Here is a 7,347-nt window from a genome sequence, read left to right on the forward strand (position 1 = left end):
TAAATATGACCATGTCAAAATTAGGGGCACATGAGACAATGATAATAATAATGTTTCTGCCTTTGCACTCTTCCCAAGCAACTTAGGATCTATCAGGGCTTTTTTTTTTCCAGCTGGAACTCTCAAGAACTCAGTTCTGGCACCTCTCAGGTGGGCATCATTACCATTATAAGAGAACAAGGAAGGCATTCACGGTCGGTTCCGACACCTTTTTTTCTAGAAAAATAGTACTGGGAACTATCCCTGCTGTGGGTCACATTTCAAGGGTTATGTGTGGGTCCCTTGGCTGCAGGAGGAGGGGACTAATTCTGTGCATGCTGCTGAGGGCCTGAGGGCCCTGTTCCTGCCTCTCTCCACCTGGCGTAAGGCGGGGCCTGACTGCTGCTGCTGCTGCCCAGGAGGACTGGGGTATTTTGGGGAAAGTTTTCTTGGGAGTTTTTGCTGCTGTTATTGACTTTAATTTTTTGTATCTTTATTTTTATGTGGAAATTGTTCAGTTTGGTTATGTAGTTTTTGATGTGTTTTGTTTATTTTTATGACTACTTTGCTATGTTTGTAATTATGTAAATCTCTTCATATTGTAAGCCACTTTGAGCATTGTTTTAACTGTGGAAAGGTGGCATATGAATAAAATGATGAATGAATGAATGAATGAATGAATGAATAAGGTAAAAGGTAAATGACCCCTGGACGGTTAAGTTCAGTCAAAAGCGACTATGGAGTTGCAGTGCTCATCTCACTTTCAGGCCGAGGGAGCCAGCGTTTGTCCACAGACAGCTTTCCAGGTCACATGGCCAACATGACTAAACTGCTTCTGGTGCATAGAGGACTGTGACGGAAACCAGAGTGCACAGAAACATTGTTTACCTTCCTGCCACAGCAGTACCTATTTATCTACTTGCACTGGTGTGCTTTCAAACTGCTAGGTTGGCAGGAGCTGGGGCAGAGCAATGGGATCTCACCTCATCATAGGGATTTGAACTGCCAACCTTCCAATCGGCAAGCCCAAGAGGCTCAGTAGTTTAGACCACAGCGCCACCACATCCCTGAATGAATGAATATGTACAAATCCATCACTGATCATACCCATGTGGTTCAGTAGAGTAACATCTCACCTGTGCTATGGGGCACGGGGATTAAGAGAATTATTCAAGGCCATATCCACACCATATATTCAAACTAAGGATGTGCATGGCATCTCTGATCTGATTTTGGGCCCAATCTGGTGCTTCAGACTGGTGTGATGCAACCCAACTCAAATCTGCCCCCAAACTGATTTGGGGGCCTGGCACAATCATCATCATCATCATTTTATTTGTATTTCCATAGTTGAAACTATGCTCAAGGCAGCTCACAACATGACAAGATTTACATAATTACAAACATAGCAGAAGTCATAAACAATAAATAAAACACATCACAATGTACACTACCAAATGGAAACAATTTCCACGTAAATCGTAAAATCTAAGACTAAAGATAGAACAACAATAATAAAAATAACAGCAACAAGCTCTCTCAACCCCCCATAAACAATACTCCAGCCCAAGAATCTGTTCAACAGCCTCAGTTTTTGTAGCTGGAGTCAGTCAGCACTCCACTCTGCCAGGCCAGATGGGAAAAGGCCAGCAAGGCAGGGTACAGGTCTTCCAGGGCTCACAGCCAAGATGGTATAGTTTAAAACAACACAGAAAAAACAATTGAAAAGAGGAGCCCTCACTGCTGAGCAGCAGCCACAGTACTTGTGGGGCCTGTCAAGCCCCGCCCCAAGCCAGGTGGAAAAAGGCAAGGGCAGGGCCCTTCAGGCCCTCAGCAGGCAGTCCTCCTGGGCAGCAGCAGCAGTCCTTAAGATCATGCTGTCAGCGGTAGAGGTGGGCAGAGAAGGAGGCATATCTCTCCTTCTCTCAACTTTCAACCACACATTTAATCTGGATTTTAAGTCCTAACAAGCATGTGAGGGTATGAGAAACTGCAGAAAGGGCATTTTGATTCATTTGGTCATCTAACAGTTTGGTGTTGCTTCAGCTATAAGAACCAGTGACTACAGTGGGACTTGCTCCGAGTAGGGGAAATAGATTTGCAGCTTTATATCCATATGGATTTATTTTTTTTTTTTAAAGAATGCAAGTAAGGACTGCAGATAAGATGAGAGCCATTTAACAGTTAGCCAGTTCCTTTGGAAAAGCAGAGCTTACTTGCCAAGACGAGAGAAAGGCTTTAGCTACAGGGACAGCAGCTTGCAGGACCCACTCTGGGAGCTCTCCAAGGTCCTGAAGGTGCTCTGAATGGCTTGAATTCTTGACGGGCTATTGCTGGGCTTCTCCTGTGAGCCTGGAGCTCATACAGGACAGGCACAGTTCCTGAGCAATGAATTATTGGTCTGTCTTACTCAGGAATAAGGTTTTCAACATGGGAATGAAAACCCTGATTGACCAGGTGAGTAACGCAGCCCCCTTCAGTCTAATGCTGAATCTCATATTGACTGAAAAGAATGTCCATGTTAGGATATTTCCGTTCCACCTTAAAAGGGAGCAGGATGTTTGTGTCACAGCCTGCATATTTCCTGTTCACAGGATGTTTCTGTTGTGTCTATGCTTTCGTTCTCTCTCTGTGCCTGAACACGCAAACAGGCAGTCATGTTTTTTCCTTTGTTCTGACCAACGCTGAATAAACTTCTAAATAATGCTCTCCTGCGTGCATCTTTCACTGTGCGAATTCTGCTGATAGAGCGTGCATCAGCTCTGGAATGTGGCAAGCTATTTTCTGGAGCTCGTGTCGCTAATTGCTGATACTGTATCTACGGGAGATCGATGGATCGTCCGGAGGCGACGTGGGGGCCATGATGGGCTTTATCTCCCTGGCAGTATCCCAACAGTCCAGACCATGAAGCATCACAGAGCAGGCATATCCAACAGGTAGATTGTGAACTACTGGTAGATCACTGGACATCTGTGATAGATCACTGGTAGAAGATCACTGGCTCCCCTCAAAGAAGTTCAACAACTTAGGCTCCCCTCAAAAAAGCTCAACAACTCACTGCCATTTTTTAACTCATGAGTAGATTGCAGTCTCTTGGGAGTTGGCCACCCCTGCCATAGAGGGGTCTGTGCTGACAACCAAATATTCCTGATTGCCCATTTGCAGATTTATATCGAATTCCTTATGAGGGCTACTACCTTTGAACCCAACAGATTTTGTTCAGCTGTTATTGCCAATATCCATCGATAGACCGTCAGTTATTTTGTACTGCTCCTGGTATAGCTACAACTACTAGTACTGAGCATGCTTTATTTAGGTTCAGTGGTGTGCTAAAAGAAGATGAGTTATTCCTTGGCTCAAATTGTATTGCAGGCAGCCTCACTCACTCACTCACTCACTCACTTTAAAACTAAAACAGCCTTCTTTGCACAAGGGATTTCACTTGAGATGTGCACACACCTTTTCCCCTCTTGGCATGTTCTGCTTAGCAAATGAAGGTGAAAATTCAACTTGATGATCAAGATGCAACTGCTACGTGTGTGGCACAGTTTTAGTTCCTTTTATAGCTGTTCTAGCAATGGACGAGCACCTTCTATATCCTTGTCACAAATGTTCATTAGTGTAAAGTCTAAAATAGCACAAAAGCATCATGTAACTTTTTTTAAACAAAAAACAAAAACCTGAAAATGAAACCAAGGATAGATGCATCTAAAGGTGTCCCTAATTAATGATCGCATTCCTGAGAGCATAGCACCAACACAGCAAATTTTCACTCAACAAAATGTCAAGCACAGCACAACACCAGGGGGAACTTTTAACAGTGCCTTTAATTAAAGAGGATCTATGAGACCACACAGAGGGACACAGGTGGCGCTGTGGGTTAAAGCCTCAGCGCCTAGGGCTTGCCGATCGAAAGGTCGGCGGTTCGAATCCCTGCGGCGGGGTGCGCTCCCGCTGCTCGGTCCCAGCGCCTGCCAACCTAGCAGTTCGAAAGCACCTCCGGGTGCAAGTAGATAAATAGGGACCGCTTACCAGCGGGAAGGTAAACGGCGTTTCCGTGTGCGGCTCTGACTCGCCAGAGCAGCGATGTCACGCTGGCCACGTGACCCGGAAGTGTCTCCGGACAGCGCTGGCCCCTGGCCTCTTAAGTGAGATGGGCGCACAACCCCAGAGTCTGTCAAGACTGGCCCGTATGGGCAGGGGTACCTTTACCTTTACCTTTATGAGACCACACAGAATATATTGGTTACTGGGTGGCTTAGGTGCTGAAAGGTAGTCTCCCAAAGTTTCCAAAGATGTTTTCCGTTGGGTTTCTCTTCTGGTTTGCATATTGAACTGTGGGTTCTGGGGTGGGGAGACAGGACTTAAATTAAGCAACAAAGAGGAGTAACAAGAGTGTTTAAGATTGCTATTTATGCTGCACCGATAAATTAGCCCAGGTATAGCCTGGACTGGAATTGTGGTTTTTGATCAGAGTAAGTAGAAATATGAATAGGAAAAAAAACTGTGGAGGACCATTGTCTTATTTGTAACAGCATGGCAAGTTTGAGTGGCACTTAGATTGATACAGAACACTTTTTGATTATTATTATTTTTTTAAAAAACCACACCATAAACACATCTTTGACTTGGTCGAAGTCACGCAATAGCACTTCAGGAAATTCTGTCCAGTTCCAATCAATTGTTGTGCAGTGATAGATCACAGTGACAACTGTTTCTCATTTGGAATGCCCAGGGGAGTCATGTGCTGTTCACACTTTGTCTCAAAGATACCTATTGTTCCACACATGACTTGATCAATGCCAAGTATTCTGCGGAACAACCCAAGCAAATTGTGGGAGCATGGATATCTGCCTGGTGTTTTGGTGTGTTATATAGATTTCCTAAATATTCTTTAAATTGTCTGAATTGAAACTCTGCATGTAAAATGTTTGAGGCCCTCCAGAAAGATGTTTAGTTTCTTACATTAATGCTTGGATGTCCTAGGTAGGGCAAGGACAACAGGAAGAAGGCCAAGCTTAGGCTTTCTGTTGCTTTTCATGTAAAAAGTTTGTCCTGAATCCTTCCCAAGAGTCTTATAACAATCAGTCCAATCCTATCCAGATTTAGGAGAGGAGAGGATATTCCTCCAGGAGAGGAGAGGATACAGATGGACTGGGCATTGTTGTTGTTGTTGTTGTTGTTGTTGTTGTTGTTGTTTAGGACATGGGTAGGCATACTAAGGCCCAGGGGCCAGATCCTGCCCATGGACAGTCCGGGAACCAGTGTGTTTTTACATGAGTAGAAGGTGCCCTTTTATTTAAAATGCATCTCTGGGTTATTTGTGGGGCATAGGAATTCATTTCCCCCCAAAAAATATGGTCCGGCCCCCCACAAGGTCTGAGGGACAGTGGACCTGCCCCCTGCTGAAAAAGTTTGCTGACCCCTGATTTAGGACATCCCTATTTTCATCGGAGAAATGTTGGTGGGTATGAAAACAGCACTTTAAATTGGGCTTAGAAATGCTCTGGGAAGCCAGCATAGCTAGTGTGGAATGTGCTAACTGAGTGAAGTTTCCCAAAATAAACATAAGAAGGTGCCTTGCATCGAATCAGACCAGTGTTGTCCACATTGGCAGAGGATGTTTTTTTCCCAGCGTTTAAGGCCAGGAACATTCCTAGCCCTAGCTGGATATGCCTGAGATTGAACCTGCATGCAAAGCAGATATTCCGCTGCTCAGGTACAACCCCCATCTGTCTCGTCCATTTATAGGTTTGCAAGCATGGTTTTGTATCGGTGCAAAGCCAAGGCTCATTCTGGAATTAAGAATGACATTTGGACGCAGCTGTCTTGGAGGAGAAATTTGTCATTTGCTGGATCCTCTAGTTGAACGTGCTGTTTTAGAAGCAGAGGCGCTGCTCTGCTATCACACATACAGGTGATATTCTGTCATGGCAACAGTGTGCACTGGAGCAAAAGTGTGCAGATTTACAAGCTTTCCATTCAATTTTATAATCAGAATGCTTCAGAATCTGTAAGGAAAACCAATGTCTATAATTCCAACTGCTCTGGGATCGCTAAGACACATTTTCATAGATATTTCTAGATGCATCAACAGAGGCACAAAACTTTGGAGGATATTGGAATAAAACAAAGAAAACTGTGGAGGAACTGAACAGGATTCAGACTCAGTGTTTTTGTTTACTTTCCAAAGAATTTGTCTCCATTAATGGTGAAACTGGCACCTTTAGAAATGTTTCTTCACCCTTGCAAAGAACCACTCTTCAGTGTGGTAGCGCCTGCTTCCTGGACCTCTATGTCTATACACTTTAGGCAGATTCCTTCAGTGTATTGTTTTCAGTGTCTGCTGAGAAAAAATTTGTTTAGGTAAGACTCCCTAGGGATGCTATTTTATTAAGCATATTTGCTTTCCAACTTCTTATTTTTCCTAGTTTTCATTAAACGTTATGTCTATTTGCTTTTAAAGTTTGATTCATTTTTTCTTATGACCATTTTATATTGTTTTATGTAAACTACCTAGAGGTTTTTGTTAATTAAGCAATATATATATATATCTTGTGAAATAAATAAATATCACAGATGTCAATGCTTGGGGTGGGCGAATTTCTCAGTTTCAGTTTTTCTCAGTATCTTATTATTCCAACCTTAAATTCTGTAGTCCCCATTTCTACCTCAGCTTGTGATTTTTTTAAAAAAAAAAACTCATGAAAATTTCAGTGTTTTGTGCAAACACACATCCTAACATGCAATTTTTGCCTAATATACACATCCCCCCCCAGCAATTTCACCTAATATAATGCATTTTTGTATGTTGTGTGTGTGTCTTTACTAATACATGTAATACATGCATTTTAATGCATACTTTACTATATGCATTTTTAAAACACTTCACATGTCTGGAGGACAGCATTGCAAAATTCATGAAAGTGCGGATTTCAAAGGATGGCTGTGTTTCACTTTCCATATTATTTTAGAAACTTTCAACTAAATATGTTCACCTTTAAATACCAACTGAATCAATTTTCTTCCCCATGTCTATACATGAAGTGTTGCTTTAGATGCTAGCATTTAGTGTTTGTTCATATGTATATCCTACTGACCATATGGGAGTAGGATATACTAGGGACGCAGGTGGCGCTGTGGGTTAAAGCCTCAGCGCCTAGGACTTGCCGATCGAAAGGTCGGCGGTTCGAATCCCTGCGGCGGGGTGCGCTCCCGCTGCTCGGTCCCAGCGCCTGCCAACCTAGCAGTTCGAAAGCACCTCCGGGTGCAAGTAGATAAATAGGGACCGCTTACCAGCGGGAAGGTAAACGGCGTTTCCGTGTGCGGCTGTGACTCGCCAGAGCAGCGATGTCACGCTGGCCACGT

General features: G+C 43.5%; 1 long non-coding RNA gene across 1 annotated transcript; it reads left to right on the forward strand.

Moving 5' to 3' along the window:
• The first annotated feature begins 4,731 nt into the window (after positions 1 to 4,731).
• Positions 4,732 to 6,444, forward strand: LOC307226010. The gene is made up of 2 exons (XR_013843244.1): positions 4,732 to 4,844; positions 5,731 to 6,444. It is a non-coding gene; the product is annotated as an uncharacterized lncRNA (long non-coding RNA).
• Positions 6,445 to 7,347: the final 903 nt, after the last annotated feature.

This window comes from Podarcis cretensis, assembly GCF_951804945.1.
Source record: "Podarcis cretensis genome assembly, chromosome: 10".
Lineage (NCBI taxonomy): Eukaryota > Metazoa > Chordata > Lepidosauria > Squamata > Lacertidae > Podarcis > Podarcis cretensis.